Genomic DNA, 24,563 nt, shown 5'->3' with positions numbered 1-24,563 from the left:
GAACCACATACGGCCCCAGGACATAGCTTACAATGCCTACCCCCCAGGCCCTTGGGGGATGTGTTGACACCTCAGTTTTTGTTATCTGACCTTTGAACTATTTTGAAAAAAATGGCACTCTCAAAGTTCTTATCGGATGTGTTTGAGGAAAATAGGGCATGGAGAGGGGGGCTAGTTGCCCTCAGATCTCTTTTGAGATCGGAGGGCAACTACGAGCATCCTTCCATAAGAACCATATATGCCCCCAGAGCAATACTTACAACGTCTTCTCTGGTCCCTGGGGGGGTTTCGACACATTAGTTTTTCTTATCTGAACGTTGAACGATTTGTAACGAAAGGGCCATACGTAAATGAATTTTTGTTATATGATCTTTGTACCATTTTTAACAAAAAGGGCTAACTCAAATTTTTTATAAGCTGTATTTGGGTAAAAAGAGCTTGGGGGGCAGTTGCCCTCCTATAACTTTTGACTCTTAAAAAGGGCACTAGAACTCTCGATTTCCAATCGAATGAGCCCCCTTTGAAGTTTATACGACGACCCCTTCTATATGAAACGCCTCTGGGAAAAAATAAATGGAGCGTGGGGGGAGGCTAGCTGCCCTCCAATCACTTTTGACTCTTAAAAAGTGAATTGCAACTTTCAATTTCCAATCAAATGGGCCCTCTAGGAAGTTTATACGAGCATCTCTTCCATAACAACCATATATGCCACCAGGGCATAACTTACAACGCCTACCCCCGAGCCCTGGGGGCTGTGTCGACACCGGAGTTTTTTGATATCAGAACTTTGAACTATTTTTAACAGAATGTCTATCTCAAAATTTTTATTTGATGTATTTAGGGTGTGGAGGAGGGGGGGAGGGCTAGTTGCCCTCCGATATCTTTTGAATCTTAAAAAGTGAACGAGAACTTTCAATTTCCAATCATATGAACCCTCCGAAGTTTATACGAGCACCCTTCCATAAGAACCGTATATGCCCCCAGAGCAATACTTACAACATCTTCCACGGTTCCTGGGGGGGGGGGGAGTGTCGACACAGGAGTTTTTTATCTGACCTTTGAACTATTTTTAACGAAATGGCCATACGCAAAGGAGTTTTTGTTGTATGATCTTTGAACTATTTTTAATAAAATGGCTACCTCAAATTTTTTATCTGATGCATTTGGGGAAAAAGAGCTTGGGGGAGGCGGTTGCCCTCCGATCACTTTTGACTCTTAAAAAGGGCATTATTTATCTTGATTTTCAGACAAAGAAGTCCCCTTTGAAGTATATAGAACAGTTTTTTCTATGCAAAGTGTTTCTGGGAAAAAAATAAATGGAGTGTGGGGGGAGGCTAGCTACCATTAAATCACATTTTACTTATGAAAAGGGACCTGCGACAATCAGTCCAAAATGAATTGATCCCTCTAGGAAGTTTATACGAGCATCCCTTCAATAACAATCAGATATGCCCCCAGGGCATAACTTACAACGGCTACCCCCGGGCCCTGAGGGGCTGTTTCGACACCGGAGCTTTTTGTTATCAGAACTTTGAACTATTTTTAACAAAATGTCTATCTCGAAATTTTTATCTGATGTATTTAGGGCATGGAGGAGGGGGGAGGGCTAGTTTCCCTCCGATCTCTTTTGACTCTTAAAAAGTGAACAAGTTGCATTACTCATAACGCCTGCTTCCGGGCCCTGGCGGGTTCAATCGACACAGGAATTTTTCTTATCTGACCTTTGAACTATTTTTAATGAAATGGCTATTATAAAAATTTATCGGATTGGCTTGGGGAAAAAAGGGTGTGTGAGGGGGGGGGCTTGTTGCCCTCGGATATCTTTTGACTCTTAAAAAATGAACTAGAAATTCCAATTTCCAATCAAATGAGCCCCCTTTGAAGTTCATACGAGCATCCTTTTCATAAGAACCATATATGTCCCCAGGACAACACTTACAACGCCTATCCCCCGGGCCCTGGGGGGAGTATTTGTTATATAATTTTTGAACAATTTCCGAAAACTGGCTATCTCAAAATTTGTAGCGGATGGGTTTGGGGAAAAAAGAGCGTGGGGGGGGCTAGTTGCCCTTAACTCTTGACTTTTAAAAAGTGAACTAGAACTTTCAATTTCCAATCAAATGAGCCCTCTATGAAGTTTATACGAGCATCCCTTTCATAAGAACCATACATGCCCTTAGGGCATAACTTAGAACGCCTTCCCCTGGGCCCTAGGGGGTTGTATTGACACCTGAGTTTTTTTTATCTAACTTTTGAGAAATTTCTAACCTCATACCTGTCTAAAAATTTCTATTAGTTACCTGTGGGGAAAAAGTGACGTGGGGGGGCTAGTTACCCTTCAATCTCTCTTAACTCACAAAACCTTAGCTAGAACTTTCAATTTCTAATCAAATGAGCCCTCTCTGAAGTTTTTACGAGCATCCCTTCCATAAGAACCATATATTCCCCCAGGGCATAACTGACAACACCTGTCTTCAGGCCCTGGGGGGCTTTGTTGACCCCGGAGCTTTCGTTATATGGTCTTTGAACTATTTAAAAAAAAAACTATCTCAAAGTTCTTATCAGATGGGTTTGAGGAAAAAAGGGCGTGGAGGGGGGGGGGGCTAGGTGCCCTCCAATCTCTTTTGACTCAGAAAAAGTGAACTAGAACTTTCAATTTCTAATCAAATGAGCCCTCTTTGAAGTTAATACGAGTATCCCTTCCATAAGACCCATGTATGCCCCCAGGGCATAACTTACAAGGCCTGCCCCCGGGCCCTGGAGGGTTGTGCCGACAGCGAAGTTTTTATTCTATGATCTTTGAACTATTCTTAACAAAATAGCTATCTTAAAATTTTATTGGATGCATTTGGGAAAAAGAGGTTTGGGGGGGGGAAGCTTGCTATCCTCCAATATCTTTTGACGCTTATAAAGTGAACTAGAATTTTCAATTTCCAATAAAATGAGCCCTCTTTGAAGTTTATATGAGCATTCCTTCCATAAGAACCATATATGCCCCCAGGGCATAACTTATAACCCTTACCTGAAGACTGTGGGGGGAGTGTCCTGCTCAAACATATAATTTTCAGAACTTTCACCTATGTTGAGCAATATGGCTATATCAAAATTTTGTTTGGATACGTTTGGGGAAATGGTGCGCGTGGAAGGGGTTTCAGTTGCCTTAGAATCACATTCGACTATTAAAAAAGGAACTAGCCATTCAAATTTCCAATCGCATGAGCCCTTTCTAAAGTTTCTACGACAACGCTGTCTATACTAAACCTTATATGCCTACAGGGCATAACTTACCACCCTTTCCCTGAGGGCGTTGGGGGGGGGGTTGTCATCCTCAAAGACCTAATATCTAGAACTTAAAACTATGTTGAATAAAATGGCTATATAAAAATTTTGACTGGATGTATTTGGGGAAAAGGTGGGCGTGAGAGGGGGGTTAGTTGCCCTCGAATCATTTTCGACTATTAAAGAGGGCGCTAGCTCTTTGAACCTTCAATCGAATGAACCTTTTTTAAGTTTCTATGAAAACGCCTTCTATAAAAACCTTATATACCCCCAGGGCATAACTTACAACCCTTGCCCTGAAGGCTGTTGGGGAGTGTCCTCCTCATAAACATAATTTCTATTTGGAAATCAACTACGCTGAACAAAATGGCTATCTCAAAATTTTGATTGGATGTGTTTCGGGAAATGGTGGGCGTGAAAGGGGTGTTAGTTGTCTTCCAATCACCTTTGACCATTAAAAAGGGCACAAGCCACTCCAATTTCCAATTGAATGAGCCCTTTTCGAAGTTTCTACGACAACTCCTTTGATACGAAGTGCCCTACTCTAAAGGAAAAAAAATAATTGTGCCAACCTCATTCTTATATGGCCCCCGGGCATAACTTAAAGCCCTCGCCCTGAGAGTTGTGGGGGAGTGTCCTCCTCAAAAACATATTTTCTACCTGGAAATCCTTTACGCTGAGCAAAATGGCTATCTCAAAATTTTGATTGGATCTGTTTGGGGGAATGATGGGCGTGAGGGGGGGGGGAGGGGGTTAGTTGCCCTCCAATCACTTTTGGCCCTTAAAAGAGCACTAGAACTCTCGATTTCCATTCAAACGAGCCCCCTTTGAAGTTTCTACGACAACCCCTTCCACATGAAGTGCCTCTGGAAAAAAAAAATAATAAAAAATAACAATAATAAAACATTGGAGGTGTATGGCCTTTACTATAGACAACGCTATAGCGTTGCCTCTGATTGTCACTTGATTTAGGAAAATCGGCTTAAACTTTGCCCCCCTCCCCCAGATTTCGATGAAATTATGCTGCTGTTCGGGAGCTGTTGATAAGGGGGTTGAAACCTCTGATACAGGGCTCTTTAGTATTTTGAGGCTAATGATATAATTTCCATCAAGATTCTCCCCTTTGGGTCTCCAAAATTTTTCTAAAATTATGCAACTTTTCTGGGCAGGGTTGCCACCGTCAGTAGGATTTTACTAGATCTAGTAAAAAAAAATCTAGTAAATTTAGAGGATCTAGTAAATTTCCCGAAAGCTAGTAAAAACTAGTAAAAAGTCATGATTTATAGTACACAAAACTTTTTTTTTATTTTCAATGAATTCAGGGAAAAACAATTTACAATTTTTACTTGTCTGTCTCTTAAAAGACATTCAAGCAGTCACCTATTTTAATAAACAGACACTTCCCTACTGGTATCTAAACGTCGAGAACACTAGCTTTCTGTGTACCAAATCTTACCAACTAAAAATGAAACTGTAGTGACACTTGGATTCGTGATGATTGGGAATATATTGGAAATAAAACAAAAGCCACACAAAACAAAAACCCACCAAGGTGATTCGGTGAATCTCCTCAGTCTGAAAATTTTTATTGAGGAAAAAGGAGCCTGCTGAGAGAAATTAAAAGTAAGTAGAAAAGTAACTATATATATATATATATATATATATATATATATATATATATATATATATATATATATATATATATATATATATATATATATATATATACTTGTATATATATATATATATATATATATATATATATATATATATATATATATATATATATATATATATATATATATATATATATATATATATATATATATATATATATAGTTATCACTCCATAATATGCCAAAAAATTGTAGTTATTAAACTTTAAAGGACTGAAAGTTATCTTTTTTTCAGAATTGCATAAAATGATTCATTTTACTTGTAGATAGAAAGTTTATCATCCTTTCATCCTAGGGTAGAACCAACGCAAATAGTAATATTTGTGGGTAGGGGCAATTGCGGGTGGGGAACTCGTAACTGATTCAAGGTTTAAAGCTATGATATAGGTTTGATACATTAATAAATTTTTATTGTTGTCAGATATTAAATAATCGTCGTATTATTTATATTTGAGTCTCTTAACTAAAACGACTGCTGACCTCTGTAATAGGCGAATGTTGTGAACTTGAGTGCCTCTTCTCTTCTGAATGAGATGACCTATGGTGTCAGTCATCACAGGGGCGGATCCAGGATTTTTTTTAGGGGGGCGCAAAATAGGTTAATCCGAAAAAAATTTTTAGGGGGGGGGGGGCAAAATAGGTTGATCCGACAAACTTGCGTTATGATCAAGTTTAATTAACGCAAACTTGAGTTTGCGTTAGTTAAACGGAGGAAAACGATCACGGAGGAAAACGATTCTCCGTCACGTTTTACAGTTGGACCTCGAAAATCCGTGCAAATTTTTGAAATCTTTGTCCCTTTTTAAAGACGCTGCCGGTTTCCATACTTGCCAAAGTTTTTTCTGACTCTCTGCCACTTGCCCCATTCAAGTGCTGGAGCAGAGAGACAGTTCTCGATTTTGTCCGTCATAAAAACCAACAAATCGGAATAAGCTAAATATCTCGACTGTTTCGGCCTTTATGAAAACAAAGCAACTTGACCTCAGGTCGTCAAGTGAAGTCCATGACAGGGTGATCCCCAACGATTTGACTCGGGCTACCAAGAAATGGAAACAGGTGGATCCCTTGAGTCAGAATTCGACACTAGTCGATGCTTTAAATTCGGATGAGGACGAGGACGAGTAAAGCCTTTTAAGTGCGACTTTTTCAATTATGACTAAATGTTTTTCTTTTTACTATTAAATTTGTATGATTTACCTGACCTTAAGACTATTGACAAAATAGTATTTTTTAAACTAATTATTGTATGTTATATAAGTTTTCTTTTTCTTGGCATCCCTAGTTCAATTTGAGGTGTACTTTTTAATTTACATATTTGTACAAATAAATCGGGAGCCGATTACGTCGTTTCCGTTTTGAAGTGACATAGATTAAATTGGTTTTTGATTCCCTAGAATACGAACGAGAAAGAATCCAGAAAAAAATCAGTTAAAAAAAATCATAAATTAATTGTAAAATTGAAGGGTTTAGATTTCAAACCTAAAAACGGAAACTGTGGGACGAATTTCAAAAGCCGTCAATTTCAAACACACCTCAGACTCTTAGCACTTCATCGCCTGAATTGCTTCGTGATGAGTTGTAGCTGTTTGTCTCCGTTGATTGTTTTTTACTTTTTCAATATATCTGAATTTTATGACCTGAAGAACATTGATAAATTTAAAGCCGGGCTACACCAGCAGAAGATTCCAGACTATTGTTTGACGTCTTGCATACACCGCATATGTAATATAAAGCCTATCCAGTAGTACATCCAGATAATCCAAAAAAGGATTTTTGAACTTGTAGGTTTCCGGAATTTTCAATCATACTATGAAAACGAAAGAAAAGAGGAAAAGAGAAAAAAAAGAAGAAAAAAGGAAAAAAGATTGTGAAAATCGTATTGATTATCCTCCTATAGTAAAAATAGATGCTTGACGGTGCGCGTTTTTTTTTAGCATTTGCTAAAAACAGATGCGATCTAGTAAATTTTTCCTCTCCGATTTAGTAAATTCTTCCAGGTCAGGGTGACAACCCTGTTTCTGGGGCTAATTATTTTTGATGGGAAAATTTAAACTCAATGAATTATACTTATTTAGAGTTACGATAGAAAGTAGTTCGTTTTATGCATATGTCCAAAGCGTACTGATAACTTATAAGAGTGGAAAAAAATAATCGACAAAAATTGGTATTTTTCAAGCTTTACAATCGTTCTTCTGTCAGGAACTGAGGTCTGACACTCATTACTACACTCATTTTACCAATGATACAAATTAAATTAATTATTCTAATTGTTACATTGGAAAAATACCATGTATCGCCAACACTAGATGGCGTTGAGGTATATTTGCTGACGCTAGCGTCAGTTCTCACTTTTGTAAGTTACCCATAATCTTTGTTAAGGATATTCAAATAATATACGTTTGATTTAAAAAATTTTAATTTAATTTATTAACAAGATTATTTTCAATTCAAATTCAATTCAATTTTATTCAAGAAAAAACATAACACAGACATCAATAATAATAAAGATCCTAGAAGATAACTTTCAATTTGTTAATTGATTAAGTAGTTATTTTTTAAATATTTTTCAATTAAGTCTTTAAGTCATTAAATTTTTTAAATATTATTAATTATCCTAATTTAGTTATTTTAATTATTATTATATAATTATTTTTCATTTTTTAATTTATTTTTATTTTATTAATTGACTAATAGTTTGTTAATTATTTTCATTTATTAACTTAGCCCTCTACTTATTTTTCATGAAAATAAAACTTTAAAAATTACAAGATGATCATAACCGTCAGATTACCAACTTGAAATTTTGTGCGCCAAAAAATTCTGCACCCGAGCAAACGCCCCTGTAACCTAAATGCTAGATGGCGTCAAGGTATTTTTGTTGACACTAGCGTCAGTTCTTAACTTACTCCTGTAAGTTACCCATAATCTTTGTTTAAGGATATTCAAATGATATAAATTTGATTTAACAAATTTTAAATTAATTTATTAACAAGACTATTTTCAGTTTGTTAATTAATTACGAAGTTATTCTTTAATTATTTTTCAATTCATTCTTTAAATCATTTAATTTTTTGATTATTAATAATCATCCTAACTTAGTTATTTTAATTATTATTATATAATTATTTTTTAATTTGTTTTTATTTTATTGATTAAAAAGTAATTTGTTAATTATATCCATTAATAACTTGGGCCTCTACTTAATTTTCATAAAAATAAAATTTCAAAAATTACAAAATGATCATAAGCGTCAGATTACTTATTTGAAATTTGTGCGCTATAAATTTCTGCACCATGAGCAAGCACCCCCTGTATCACCAAACGCTAGATGGCGTCACGGTTTATTTGTTGACACTACCGTCAGTTCTCACTCTTGCAAAATATCCACAATTTTTTTTTTAAGGATATTCAAATAATATAAGTTTGATTAAAGAAATTTTAAATTAATACATTAACAAGAGTATTTTCATATTTATTAATTAGCTAATGATTTATTAATTATTTTCATTTATTAACTGCGGCCTCTACATAATCTTAATAAAACTAAAATTTCAAAAATTACAAAATGATCTTAACCGTGAGATCCTTACTTGAAATTTTGTGCGCAAAAAATTTCTGCACCTTGAGCAAGCGCCCCCTATGCCAACAAACGCTAGATGGCGTCTTGATTTATTTGCTGACACTAGCGTCAGTTTTCACTCTTGTAAGTTACCCATAATTTTTCTTTAAGGATATTCAAATAATATAAGATTGACTTAAGAAATTTTAGCAACTTTTAAATTAATTTATTAACAAGATTATTTTCAATTTGTCAATTAATTACGAAGTTATTTTTGAATTATTTTTCAATTCATTCTTTAAATCTTTTAATTTTCTAATATTATTAATCATCCTAATTTATATATTTTAATTATTATTATATAATTATTTTTTTGTTTCTTATTTTTTTTTTTATTAATTAGCTAATAATTTATTAATTATTTTCATTTAATAACTGCGGTCTCTATTTAATTGTAATAGAAATAAAATTTCTAAAAATATCAAATGATCCTAACCGTTAGATTACTTACTTGAAATTTTGTACGCCAAAAATTTCTGCACCCTGAGCAAGGGCTGCCTCAGCTTTCAAATATTAGATGGCGTCGAGGTTTATTTGTTGATACTAGCATCAGTTCTCAGTCTTGTAAGTTACCCATAATCTTTACATGTGTCGTAATCCGGTGCCAGGGTTACGGTTACTATTTTCACGAATCGTTCTTTACTTAGAGTTCGATATCACGAACTGTTTGATAAGAACCAACTGGAACTTTGAATTTTATCCTCCTTTCAAAAAAAAAACTTGTGAATTTTGTGCATTAAGCGCTGACGCATAAGAGAACCTGCTCAGTCATTCATTCCTGCTCAGGAAGCTCAATTATGTTCTTTTGTTTTTTAAGGATATGTCGGTACTCCTGTACTAAACGGACTCTTTTAAGTACTGCAATGGAAACCAGTCACGAAAAACCCGTTTTTGACGGGATAATTCAAGACACCGCTATAGAGTAATACAAATGTATAGCGTGGTTTTCATTGCGTATACGATATTTAAGCTGTTGTTTTTTGGGGTTGGGGGGGGGGGGTACCTAGTTTAGTTTATGTAATAATATATGCTATGCTTTACCCCCACCCCCCTAAAGGGCCAATATATAACCCAAAATTATTTCTAATATATTATATATTCATCCTATTTTATTTTATTTCATTAGCATTAACCAAACTAGCAGTATATAAAAGAGTCCGTTTAGTACAGGAGTACTGATATTTCTTCTGATATCAGTAGGATAATGACTCGGATTACGGCTTAATAAACAATGCCCCCTCTCTAAGGACACATGTTCCCACCTGGATTAACCTTCATAACCATCCGGTCACCATTCAATTTAAGTGACAATTGATTTATCTACAGTCTTAGGGCAACCCAAGAAGAAAAGGGAGACAGTGATACCGTTTAAGGGAGCCAAGGGGGATAGTTGCCCCCCAATAATTTAAAGAAAAAATTATTATATAGTCCATGCCCCTTGACAACGGGCATGGGTCTGGGGATTTAGACCCCCTCTCCCCAAGAAAAATGCTGGAGCTACGCTCCTGGAGGGAGATGTGATTGAATCCCCTCCCGAGAGTTTATAATAAATAACCTTAAAATATCTGCACCCTGAAATTTCTGCTTATCTGCAAAAAATCTCTGCACCCTGAGCGAAGTGCCCCCTGAGCCACCAAATGCTAGATAGCGTCGATGTTTATTTGTTGAGACTAGCGTCAGTTCTCAGTCTTGTAAGTTACCCATAATATTTGTTTAAGGATATTTAAATAATATAAGATTGATTTAAAAAATTTAAACAAATTTTAAATTAATTTATTAACTAAATTATTTTCAATTTGTTAATTAATTACGAAGTTATTTTTTAATTATTTTTCGATTCATTCTTTAAATTATTTAATTATCTAATTATTATTAATCATCCTATTTAATTGTTTTTTATTATTTTTTTTGCAGCAGTAGCTGCAGCCTAGTATAAGTTTAAATGTATATGTTTTTTGCGAAAAGTATAAGTTTATTACTTAAAAGTATAAATTTATTGCGAAAACAAAGTTGTGATGATTTCGAAAAAGAGCCTGAAACCTGTTGAAAATGGCATCGGATCGAAATAAAAAGTTCCCCATTGGAATCAGCATGGTCGAAAACTTTTGTAGGATGCTTGTAGTCCTGTGCCTTGAACACCAACGAAAAACACTTTTTTGCAACTGATGTCTCCTTTTTTTTTCTTTTTTTTTCTAGCGAATGACCAGAACATCATAGAGAGATCTTTAATGGCTCATTGAACGGAAAATAAATTTTCTAGTGCCCTTTTTAAGTGAACAAAAAGATTGTTGGGCAGCTAGCCCCTTCCCTAAAAGCCCCCCCCCCCCAAAGTCATCCTATAAAAAATTTTAAATGGCCAATTTGTTCAACTTAATTCAAAGGGCCAATAAATATGGTTTTGATGATGATATGACCCTCCATAGTCCCTGGGTAAGGGCTGTACGTGGTATAGGGCGTATCGGTATTGGGCGTATTGATATCACGTGTTTCGCATCGGGCATATCGATATCGGGAGTTTTTTTCATCCAAGGTTTTGTGCTTTCTATCATGGTTGCAACAGTAGCTGCAAACAGGGTTGCAGAAGTAGCTGCAACACTTTATGGTTCCTTTACACATTGCAGAAATCCGTCCGTATCTTTTTGAACGATGGCCTAGAAAACTCTACGTTTTAAGGCACAGTTAACAAATAAATGCATTAGCGGGGATGAAGGTAAGTTCTAAAAGAAGATTATTGGCTAATTTGACTCTCGCTTTAGTTTTTATACTGCAAAGGAGGCACAGAAGACAAAAAGAGAAAAAAATTCAGTCTGAAACAACAAAGATTTTGATGTTCCATAGTCATGCCTTTGTTCATTTAATAACCTTGCCAAGAATCCGTCCTGATTTGACCAAATCGCTGCGGAAAGCTAGAGTTTTTCAAGCCCGAAAACGGACGGAATCTCCGCACGGATTGCTAATTCCGGACGGATTTCCGCAATGTGTAAATGAACCATTAAAGAGCACACCACAGCCCATAGTAACCAAAAGTTGAAAAGCGTATTTTGAAAAAAAAACTACCTAATGAGAAAAAATTACCATCTGACATTGATTCGGGAATGGTAACTATTATTTCTGCTAATCTTAAAAGTAAAAGTTTATTGAGAAAACAAATTTTAGATGATTTTGAAAAAGAGCTTGAAATCCCTCGAAAATGGCATCACATCAAAATCAAAGTTGCACCATTGGAATCAGTATGGTCAAAAATCTTGCATAGGTTTCTTACAGTCTCTCACCTTGAACAACAAAGAAAATCACTTTTTTGCGTGGGTAGCACTGATGTGTCCTTTTTTTCCTTTTTTAACCAGGCATAGCGAGTTACCAGAACAACATAAAGAGATGTTAAATGGCTCATCCTAACTACTACTAGTACTAACAAATCACCGCAGCACCAAACCACCTGAGGCCAACACAGCTACGCACGTTCCTCCTCCATCCCAATCTATTCAAAGCCTCCCTTTTTATACCCGCCCACGAAGTTCCCATTTCCATTAAATCTTTCTTTATGACGTCCTCTCACCCCAGACGAGGACGACCTGCTTTCCGTTTGGCCCTATACGGTTGGCCGAGAAGAGCAATCTGTTATCCTTCATCCGCACAACGTGCCCTAGCCACCTCAACCTTTCTTTCATTATAGCCCTAGAGGGCGGTATTGAACCACAGTTTTCGTATATCCTATTGTTCGAAATACGGTCAGTCAGCCGGGTACCCAGAACAATCCTTAAGCAATTTCTCTGGAAAACATTCTAACGGAAATTAAAATTGCTAGTGCCCTTTTTAAGCAATCAAAAAGATTAAAGGGCAGCTAGCCCCCCCCCCCCAAAAAAAAGCCCCCTTCTCCTAAAGTCCTCCGATCAGAATTATGAAACATCAATTTTTTCACCATAGTTGAAAGGTCCAATAACCATACTTTTGGTGATGACCTGACACTCCATACTCCGTAGGAACATGGTTGTAAGTTACGCAATTAGGGTCCTATAAAATCCAATGATTTAAATTTTAGATTAACAGAGTTCGTAGTTCAGTCGATAGAGCTTAGACTTTGAATTTAGGACGTCAAAGGTTCAAGTCCTTAAAGGGTTTTTTTTCAATCATGGTTTTGTGCCTTATTAAATAAAAAAAACAAGTTTTTTAAACTGAAAGTAAGGAGCGACATTAAAACTTAAAACGAACAGAAATTATTCCGTATATGAAAGGGGCTGTCCCCTCCTCAACGCCTCGCTCTTTACGCTAAAGTTTTTTATTGTTTTAAAAAATAAAGTTGTGAGACAGAGTCAAACTTTAGCGTAAAGAGCGAGGCGTTGAGGAGGGACAGCCCCTTTCATATACGGAATAATTTCTGTTCGTTTTAAGTTTTAATGTCGCTCCTTACTTTCAGTTTAAAAACTTGTTTTTTTTATTTAATTTCTGATCATTTTTTAGTTAATGCAGCTTTTATTTGCATAAAAATTTTACTTTTCTTTTGCTAAATGGATGTCTTTACAAATTAACTTACGTAACTAACTTCTATATTCGTATATTTTTCTTCTGGCAAAAAATACAAAGTTGCAGATTTTTGCAGATATGAGCTTGAAACCTATGTAATAGGGTTTTCTGATACGCTGAATCTGACGGTGTGATTTTCATTAAAATTCTTTCACTTGTAGGGGATGTTTCCCCCTCTTTAAAAAATCGAGTAAATTTTCTCAGGCTCGTAGCCTTTGATGAGTAATACTAAACTTAATAAAATTTATATATTTAGGATCAGCATTATAAACACATTCTTTTGATACATTTATTGACATCAAAATTCCGTTTTTAAAAGTTTCGATTACTATTGAGCCGTATCGCTTGTTTTTTTATGGTTTTTTTATTACGTATATGTTATTGCTCATATGAAGGGGTTCTACCCGTATTCAAAACAAAGCAAATTCATTTAAAAGTTAAAAAAAATTTTTATTAAAAAAAACCAGAAAAACAAAGTACGTTTAATTATAATAGATAGATATTTTTAAATCATTAAAAAAAAAAAGTTGCGTAAAGAGCGAGGTACTGACTTGGGGGAGAACCCCCTTACATATGTTATAATTTCTGTTCGTTTTAAGTTCTAATATTCCTTCTTACATTTCAGTTGAAAAAACTTGTTTTTTTTTTATTTAATTTCTGATCGTTTTTTAAATAATGCTTGGAAATCCGGTACGCACTTCATAGAAAGGGCCCTTACCCAAAAGAACCATCCTCACCTGAAAGTATCTCCAGAGTAACCCCCTCTTCTAGCCCCCCCCCCCCTCCAGAAAAAATTCTTCCTGAAAATGGTGGTATACTTCCCAATCTCCAATAAATAATGCTGGCAAGTCCGGCGCCCCCTTCATGGCAATTTCCCTTCCCCCATGAAAACTTCCTTCATGAACAGATCCTCCAACATAACCACCGACCCACCCTTCCCTCCCACTACCAGAAAAAAACCTCCTGAAAACTTCTGTATACTTCTCAATAACCAATACTATATGTTAACATTGGGTAAAGTTCATAACTTTTAGCCCTCCCTCTGGGAACTTCAGGGGATTAAGTCATCCTATAAGACATATTTATCATATTTTCGACCATGCTGAACAAAATGGCTATCTCAAAATTTTGATCGGGTGACTTTGGGAAAAAAATAAGCGTGGGAGGGGCCTAGTTGCCCTCCATTTTTTTTGGTCACTTAAAAAGGACACTAGAACTTTTAATTTCTGTTCCATTGAGCCCTCCCACGATATTCTAGGACCACTGGGTCGATACGATCACCCCTGGGGAAAAACAACAACAAAAAAACAAATAAACACGCATCCGTGATCTTTCTTCTGGCAAAAATGTAAAATTTCACATTTTTGTAGATAGGAGTTTGAAACCTCTACAGTAGGGTTCTCTGATACGCTGAATATGATGGTGTGATTTTCATTAAGGTTCTATAGCTTTTTAGGGGGTCTTTCCCCCCTTTTTTTGAAAATCAAGCCAAATTTTCTTAGGCGCGTAACTTTTGCTGGGTAGCACTAAACTTGATGAAAGTTATATATTTGAAATCAGCATTGAAATCTGATTCTTTTGATTTATCTATTGGTATCAAAAACCCGTTTTCTAGAGTTTCGGTTACCATTGAGCCGGGTCGCTCCTTACTTACAGTTCGTTACCACGAACTGTTTGATATATGATTATGTGGATAACCTGTATTAGTTAAGGCAGACTACGGTAATTCTTAACCAATGTTGTTTTGCCAAAATTTGAGCGATCTGAGCTTGATTTTTTTTTTCCTGGTAATTTCTGGATGAAACAAACAACTTCAAATTTTGTTTTACATTTTCTGTTAGTAATTCAGAAAAATTAAATTTGAATTCGTCAGTTCATTGTTTCTTTTGGTTCCCATAGTCTTCAAAAACAGGATTTCATATATAGCCTAGTATTTGTTATTGGGAAATATTCAGACATCTTCTAGGGTGGGACTTTTGTAGGGGGGATTTTCCGTGGGAAGAGTTTTAAAATTAGAAACAAACAGAAATAATTCCGTATATGAAAGGGAGGCTTCCCCCCAGTAAAAGAATAAAATAGATCATGGCAGTGTTTGTTCTACATTAAATTTAAATTGAAAACGAGCAAAGATTAATTTAAAAAAACGAAAGTTTTTCCAAGGGAAGTAAAGAGTAAGTAAAAATTTTTGCTTCACAGTCTATATAACATATATCAATAAAACTAGTGCAAATAAATCAACTAGTGATATTTCCCTATGTTTGTAGAATTATAGAAAACTAACGCTTCACTGAGAACATCCAAAGGCCAGTATAAAAAAAACAATAATAGGCTACAGTCAAAAGTGAGTAGGCTACATAGCCTGACAACAACAAACTAACCTATAACGCTTTTTATAGTTGTACACCAGCTCTGATATCAGTAATTTCCAGTATACAATTAAAATGGTACTTGTGCACTAAATGGTACACACGAAAGAAGTCAAGTTTGGTTAATACTAACCAAAAAAATAAAATAGCATGAATATATAATAGTTATTTAATTATATAATAGAATATATAATAGAATTATTTAATTATATTTTAATTTATTCCCATTTTGATAATTAATTGATAATTTATTAATTATTGAAGTACTAAATATGCCCTCTAGTTAATTTCTATAAAAATGAAATTTCAAAAATTAGAAAATGCTTATAGCCGTTAGTTTGTTTATTTGAAATTTTGAATCCCTAAAATTTCTGCGCCTGGGGCAAGTGCCCCCTCTGCCCCTCCCCTAAAACCACCCCTCTCAACCTCCCAATCCAGAAAATTACTTTTTTTGTATTGTTAATAATAAAAATCGAAAAAATCTCTTATCGCCCCCCCTACATTTTTGTGAATTGGTGCCAGGGATTCAAGACTATGCGTTAGTATTGTATTACCATTATTTGGTATTAATTTAAAAAAAAACTGGTACTCCTATGTTAAACGCACTCTTTTATATAATGCTAGTTTGGTTAATGCTAATCAAAAAATAAAAAAGGATGAATATATACTAGTTTAGAAACAAATTTGGGCAATATGTTTGCACATTAGGGGGGTGGGGGGTAAAGCATACCGTATATTAAACACATAACTTAACAAAGGTACCCCCCCCCCCTAAACTCCAAAAAGCAATATTTTAAATATTGGAAATGCAATGAAAACCACGGTTTGAATTGCATTTCTCTATTGCAAATACCCGTTAGCGGGTTTCTTGTCTGGTTTCCCGATACAGTCTATAGCGGTGTGTACCAATTAGTTCACAAGTACCATTAAAATTATCTTAAAACTTAAGCATAAAAATAAATATTATTTTAATAACCACGAAGCAATTAAACAGCACACACAAATAATGAGTTGATTTATCAGGTAACATTTTTGTCTCAACAGCAATAACGACAATAGTGAGTAATGCACAATTTTAAATTGTAAAAAACAGGCTTTAGTGTTACTCGAAATGAAGAGCAAATAACTTTGACTTTGACTTTATTGAATATAAACACAAAAATAAAACACAACTCCAGGGACTGATCAATGATCCCTAGGGCTTAAATGCAGCCCCTGGAGAACTCGAGTATTCATATAAATATTATCACTGATTATTGACAAAACAACAAAGTGTTAAACTTTGAGAAAAAAAAAATGAAAAAAGCGCACTGTGCAACACATGAAAAAGAGAGAATCCTCCTAAACATTATTCATTTGTACTAGTCGAAAGAAGATGTTTCTTATAGTTGTATCGAAATGACGGAACTGAAACAGAATCTTTTATTTCTGAGAGTTTCATATTTAACTATAATATGAACTCTGGAAATCCAGTTATTTCTCTGTATACAACAGAATATTTCAATTAATTATACAAATTCTTAAGCTAGGCTATAGTTTTAATATTACCAAGATGGCTTCACTCCGGACTTGTCTACAAACTAATCATGAAATGTCCTTTTCAGAGCCAGAACGAGATTCAATCATTTGACTGAGCTCATTGTGCAGAGGTGACACGAAAAAAATAAACAATAATAATACACGAAAAAAAATAAATAATAAAATAAAGCAACAATCCTAAAATGCTCTATTTCTTTTTCAAAAAGTGTCGTTAAACGGTTTTCTTTTTCAAAAAGTGTCGTTAAACGGTTAACGCAAAAAGTGCGTTAAACTCTAACAAAATTCTTAAATTGTTTTGTGTTTTGAGCAAAGCGCTAGTTTTCTACAATCATACAAACATATAGAAATATTTTAAGTATTATAAATATAATATTATATTATTATAATATTAATTATTATATTATTATAATATATATAATATTATATATTATAATATTGTAAATATTATAATAGAAATATGGTTTATTTGCACTATTTTTATCGATGTATGTTAGATAGACTGTGAAGCAATAATTTTTGCTCGTTTTAAGCTTCAACCTCACTATTTATTTCCCTTAGAATACTTTTTGTTACTCCTATGTTAAACGTACTCTTTTATATACAGCAATGGAAACCAGTCAACAAAAACCCGTTTTTGACGGGATAATTCAAGACACCGCTATAGAATAATACAATGTTAAGCGTGGTTTTCATTGCGTATATGATATTTAAACTGTTGTTTTTTGGGGTTCAGGGGGGGGGGGAAGGTACCTAGATTATGTTACGTAATAATATATGCTACGCTTTACCCCCCCCCCCCCCCATAATGTGCAAATATATAGTCCAAATTTGTTTCTAAACTATTATATATTCATCCTATTTTATTTTATTTCATTAGCATTAACCAAACTAGCAGTATATAAAAGAGTACGTTTAACGTAGGAGTACCAACTTTTTTTAATTAATACCCAATAATGGTAATACAATACTAACGCATAGTCTTGAATACCTGGCACCAATTCACAAAAATATAGGAGGGGGATAAGAAATTTTTTCGATTTTTATAATTAACAATACAAAAAAGTAATTTTCTGGATTGGGAGGTTGAGAGAGGTGGTTTTAGGGGAGGGGCATAGGGGGAACTTGCAAAAGTAATTTTCTGGATTGGGAGGTTGAGTGGGGTGGTTTTAGGGGAGGTGCAGAGGGGGCACTTGCCCCAGGCGCAGAAATTTTAGGGGCGTAAAATTTCAAATAAACAAACTAAGGGCTATAAGCATTTTCTAATTTTTGAAATTTCATTTTTATAAGAATTAACAAGAGGGCGTATTTAATGCTTGACAATAATTAATAAATTATTAATTAATTACCAAAATAGGAATAAATTAAAATAAAAATATAATTAAATAATAATAATTAAAATAGCTAAAGATAATTGGATAATTTAAATGATAAATTACGAAATAATTAAAAAATAAATTATTAATTAATAAATAAGTTGAAAATAATTTCGTTAATAATGAAAACTTTGTTAAAGTTGGCCTGAAAATTTTGTGAGAGACAGGGGGAGGGGGGATAATCAGGATTTTGGACAGAAATGGGTAGGCCTATTATTGTTCATATTGACGAAAATTCTGCGTGGCTGAAGCCATCGCGACCTCTACAGTACTCTGATGTTTAAATGTATTATATACTACTACTACTACTAACAGCTCACCGCAGAACCAAGCTGCCTGAGGCCAACACAGCTACACACGCTCCTCCTCGATCCCAATCTATTCAAAGCCTCCCTTTTTACGCCCCCCTGGAAGCCCGCATTTCCTTTAAATCGTTCTTTATGACGTCCTCCTACCCCAACCGCGGATATAACGTTGTATATAATAGAAGCTAGAAAAAGAGAAATTATAACTAGATATAGTTTCTTGTTATATACTTATTGTATATAACTAGGAAAAGATAAATATTGCCATTTAAAATCGCTAAAAACAAAGCTCTTGGTAGCATTTGCACACCCCCCCCCAAGAAATATCCTGGCCAAGCTCATAATGCCCCGCCTCGCCTTCTTTGCCTCTGTGCCACCGAGTTGAAGAAACATATGGAAATACCTGATAAAGAACACCGCGAATTGATTAGGTCTTTTTCGATAAGCAGCATTAACTAGGATGATTTATATAGGCTCACGTGCTCGCCAGATTGTCTTAAGAATGTAGCCAGGCTAGGGTAGGCCCATATGGTATTTTAGCGTTAATGAACTCAGTTTCCCCTAGTCTAGCGAAACAGAGGTTCAAATGTCATTTTGAAACTTGAAACGATTGTCTGCGTAGATTCTAGCACCTTAGAACGATGATAACTGACACCACAAAGAAAAAATTCTCAGGCTGAATTTTTGTGAAGGCAAATGTCCAGGTATGCATTTTTATTTCTTTTTTTTTTTTTTGTTACCGAAAACATTAAAAGTGGAAAACGAAGTGTTACTGGTGAAAATTAAAAAAAAAATTCTTGATCTATAGTTCAGGGATGAATAAAGGAAGAGGGCCATAGGGCCCTGCCTCCTAGTTTTTATATTATTCCCTCCTACCCCTCCCCTCAAGAAAAAACCTTACGTACGTACCTGCCACAGCTTGTGCGTAATAATTTTAATGCTAAGTTCATAAATAGCCTACTATCATGTTTACTTCAAAATACTTAGCAATATTTTTTTGAAGTTTTGCCTAAAACATCCACCTCCCAAAGACTTAGATGGGTGCAAAAAAAGGTGCAAGATAAAATCTTGTTATATATTTGAATTTGGTGCCAAGGGGGTGTCAACTTTCTCCCAACTGGCGTACATCTCAAAACAGCACATGCGCCGCACAGTTCCATCACTCTTTGCATAGTTTCTGCCATTCTTGGAATAGTTTCTGCCACACCTCCGCCACGGTGCGTATGCCCCACCTTGTGTACTTAATTTTTTGAAACTCGTCACCGCCATCGTTCAGTAGCCTACAATTTTTTTGGTACTTGTTAAGAATCCAGTAAACACGCGAGAAAGACTGCATCGAAATCATAAAGATGCTGCATTTGAAACAGGTATTCGCTGACTTGTGAGGTAATGCTCACTCCGTGACAAAGATTTAAACTTTAGTTTTTTGGGGTTGAAGGGACAAAAACGGTACCTAGGTTAGGTTACGAATTTAATATATGATATGCTTTACCCCCACCCCCTAATGTACAAATATATAGCCCAAATTTGTTTCTCAACTATTATATTTTCATCCTATTTTGTTTTATTTCATTAGCATTAACAAAACTTCACATATCGCGTGTTTACTGGATTCTTAACAAATAAAAAAAATTCTTTTTTACAGCCAGATTAACAAAATGTGGTACTTATGTACTATGTGTAACACACGCGAAAAGTGAAGTTTGATTAATGCTAATGAAATATAACAAAATAGGATACAAATGTAATAGTTTAGAAACAAATTTCGGCTATATATTTGCACATAAGGAGGGGGGGGGGTAAAGCACAGTGTATATTAAATACCTAACCTAACCTAGGTACCTTTTTTTCCCCTAAACACAAAAAAACAATAGTTTAAATATTGTAAACAAAATGAGAAACCACGCTTTGCGATCCATTTCTCAATTGCAAATAACCGTCTGACTGGTTTCCTTTAGTGTTTCCTAATACAATATATAGCGGTGTCTAAGATATAATGCATAAGTACCTAAATTATTATGCAAAGCCTCTGAGGAAGGTAGTGAAAAAAGTCTGAACCAAATTTAGAAGCTGGGAGATGAACAACCCAATGATCAACCATATTTTTCGTGATGGGTGTGCTTGGAAACTCAGGTTTCTTTGAAGGGGTCTACCCCTTCACCTCAAAAACTGGTCCTCCTGCTGCATTGACGCTACAATCGGAGTTAGTTTTCTTCTCAGTGGAGGGGGCAACTGTAGACTTTGCCGCCCCCTGCCGCACCATCAAAATTGTAAAAATTGTAAAATGGTAAATATCAAAAATTGTAAATATTACAGTTTTGCCAAAAAATATTACAATTTAAGCTTGTTTTGCCACACCCTGGCGTGCCGCCCGGGTGCTTATCCCCTCTAATCCCCCGCTCCAGATCCGGCCCTGATTGACGCCCATAAAACATATGAAACCATCTTAAATCAACATTGGATGCATATAAAGAATACGGGCATCAAGTCAACTGTTTTACCGAATTTAAATTGAAGGGAAAGTTGAAAAATGTTAACTACTGTTAACCCCAATGAAGCCTTTGAGTAGTAAATAATCGGTCGTTAATGGCTTTCGTGATCATGATTAGGACCTTTCGTCGGTAACCTCCTCCGTCCACCCAGTCCTATTAAATATAGTAAACAATCATCCTTAATTGATTCTTTTAAGCCTTCTGGCTAAGGCTCAACCTTTCATTAACATGAAAAAACAATCCTTATTTCAACTTAACCCTGAAGCTATTTATGCCAGTAACTATAACTAACCTTAACTGCGTATTCTAGCATGCTTTGTCTGTAGTGATAATAAAAATATGTATTATTTACTAAACCATGTCTCAGACAGTGTTTAGCATTGTCATAATCTTTCCGCCTCGGGTTGACTATGTTTCCAAACATAAAGATAATGACACCTCAGATTCAGGCTTGTTAGCAAGCTAGCGAAAAACGGTTATAATCAGAAACTCGTTGCCTTTTTTGATGAAACAGCTTTGGCCTGCCGCTTGAGTTAATAAATCATCCTTCCATAATATATAAAGCGCCTCCTTGGGTTTCTGATTGGGTTTTTGTTCCCCCGTCAAGCTTTCCTTGAAGAAGGCGAGGTTAACTATGTTTTAGATTGATGAGTCTCTGTCAATGAAGCAAAATGAGTATAAAAATGTCCAAATATGTACTGCGAAAAGTAACTGGATCTTACAACTGTAGTAATTCTATTAAGCAGCTAAATTAAGTAGCTGCCTTGTATATTCTTTATGAGCCCAGTGGAGCTTCCTGGGAGGTACAGAGGATACTTGGATACTCACGGGGGACTATAAGAGCACCCAGAGCCGTTCCTAAGGGGGCAATCGGGTCAGCTGCCCCGGGCGCCGAAGCTAGAGGGGGTTGCGGCTTGGGATTCCCCACTTTTATCAAATTTTTCACTTTGAGTTGTTTTTTTGCTTATATTTGAGTTAGAAGGGGGCGCTGTAATTAATTTCTCCTTGGACACATAGGAACGGCTCTGAGAGCACCCAGCATTGAAGCAATTCTAAATAGCAAATTCCGTGTTACAAAATACAAGTCATCGCGGATCTATCTTCCCCCCCCCTCACCTAGATATTTAAAAAAAATACATTTTTTAGTAAGTTCATCGAAAAATTTGCCTTTTTTGGGCATTTTCATTGAAAATATGGAAAAAATAACAGAATTACCCTACCTAGATTAAAAAGAAACATTTTGGCTTCTTTACATTCTTGCAGATTGGCGCCCCTATCGTCTTCCTTGATTGCTTCTTAAAACCACCTAGGGGCCATAATCAAAACTAATAATTCTTAGCGAAGCTTTTTTTAATATCAGAAACGGTAAGACTGAGAGGTTGAGAGGTTGAAAAGCTCATTGAGTGCAAGATTATGGAAATTTGGCAGTACAAATCTTAACATTTGTAACTTCTACCTTTAGCCTGATATGAGACTACATATCAGTAAGCATAAATTTTTTGGACTGATAATTTGACCCTTTGGGTCCATGATAATTTTTTGGATCCTTTTCTCAAGGTCGGTGAGGAAACGACACTATTCCTCAAAGACAAAATTTTCCTTAGGCCTCAGGGGTGTAATTTTCTATGGGGAATGGGTGGGGGGGGCAACTGCCCCTCCCAGACCTCAGTTTGCCCCCCAAACGCCATTTTGCCACCCAGCTGAAATTTAGTTTCTCCCAGATAAATCTACATAATTTAAGCATCTACAGAAACAGATTAAATTTTTTAGTACATATTTAACTTCATAGTACTATAAAGTACCTTTATAGTACTAAATAGTACCTTTATGGTACCAACTGGCTTATTTTTAGTTTTTACTGTCATTTTCACTTGATTTGGGGAAATTGTCTCCAACTCGCCCCCCCCTCCAGGATTTTGACGAAATTACGCCACTGTTAGGCCTCCCCTACCAATTCCCTTTTTTATCTTTTTTTCCACCAGTGCACAAGAAGTGAGGAGGTGGCCGATCATAGGAATGGTTCTGGGATATTTTTAACTTAAAGCCATTGCTCGGCGCCGCCACCAGCATAGGGAAGCCAGATGTCGGCACAGTTAGTCGTCTTTGGGATGGTGGCGAGGGTAGAAACTTTGTTGGGGTCGTTCCTTCGTATAGCGAGTCGACCAAAGAAATTTGAGATGAAATATTCGAGGCTGAATTCCTGGTTTTGTTCCCAAAAATGGGGGTTCGGTTGGAGGTTTGCAAGTCGAACCGTTCCTAGGCACATTTGGTTCTTTAGTGACTAGTCACAACACGGCATTGTCACCGTTTTTTGTTTCATGGGTTTCTGATCGTTGCAAAAAGGTTCATTCTTTTTTCTATCATTCGGGTTGTTTGATTGGTTTTGCTTTCTGTCATAACCAAAATAAATTATTTTTTTTGTAATTTGGCAAGGTACTACCGCTTTTGAGAACTATTGCGAAAATGTCATTTTTATTTCCATAATGAGACAAAGTGTCATCATTTTTATCACTCACTAAAAACAGAGTTGCCATTTTTTTCTGCCATCCGTCAAAGTGCCATAGTTTTTAAGCATTGTGAAATTAGCGTGGTTTTGGCAAGGCCGTATCCAGAGGAGGGGGAGGGTTACCCGGTTTGAACCCCCCCCCCCCCGAAATTTTCGACCGAGTCGAAAATTAGTCTAAAAAATACCTGTAAAGACAAAACCTTACCAGAAAAAAATATGCTCCCACACTAAATCCGTAAAACCCCCGAAATATCGGGTAACCTCCCCCCCCCCCCCGAACAAAAATCCTGGTTTCGACCCTGGGTTTTGGTATGTAATCATTTTGACGGCTGAAATCTATTTTTCGCTAATTTAGTCACTGTCTTTTCAGTTTCCATGGCTGCAGCCTTCCTGGGTGCAATTTCCTCTGAAATCCTAAAAATCTGATTAGGCTACAATGTACCTTCAGGCTGTATAATAAAGTGCAGGATTTCTCGATTTTATTACTGAACACCACTTTTAATTTTCAACTTACCTCGTAGCTATATACCAGAGCATTAGGCTGTATAGTTAGATGAGCATTTGAACTCTGTCGTATCATTTGGACGGGTCTATACTCCTCAACGAGTACACTCGTTGCGGAATTAGGCGTGGAATTAGACTCCATCATCACTCCTCTAGTGATGATGGAGTACACTCAGGATTCAATAATTCCACGATTATTCCAAATTTCATCAGGACATCAAGCATATTTTAATTACGGAAAGCTGGTAGAAGTTAATAAAGAAAATACGTGCCTATTTGCAATATTATAATATTTATTTATCAGCAAAAAAAGAAGCCATAAAAAACCCTGAAATAATAAACTATGACTTTAAGTTAAAACTTAAAAAACGTATTAAAACTTG

Source organism: Artemia sp. Qi Xiang Cuo, chromosome 20, assembly GCF_049724085.1.
Source record: "Artemia sp. Qi Xiang Cuo chromosome 20, ASM4972408v1, whole genome shotgun sequence".
Classification (NCBI taxonomy): Eukaryota; Metazoa; Arthropoda; class Branchiopoda; order Anostraca; family Artemiidae; genus Artemia; species Artemia sp. Qi Xiang Cuo.
Note: the sequence above shows the minus strand (reverse complement) of the source record.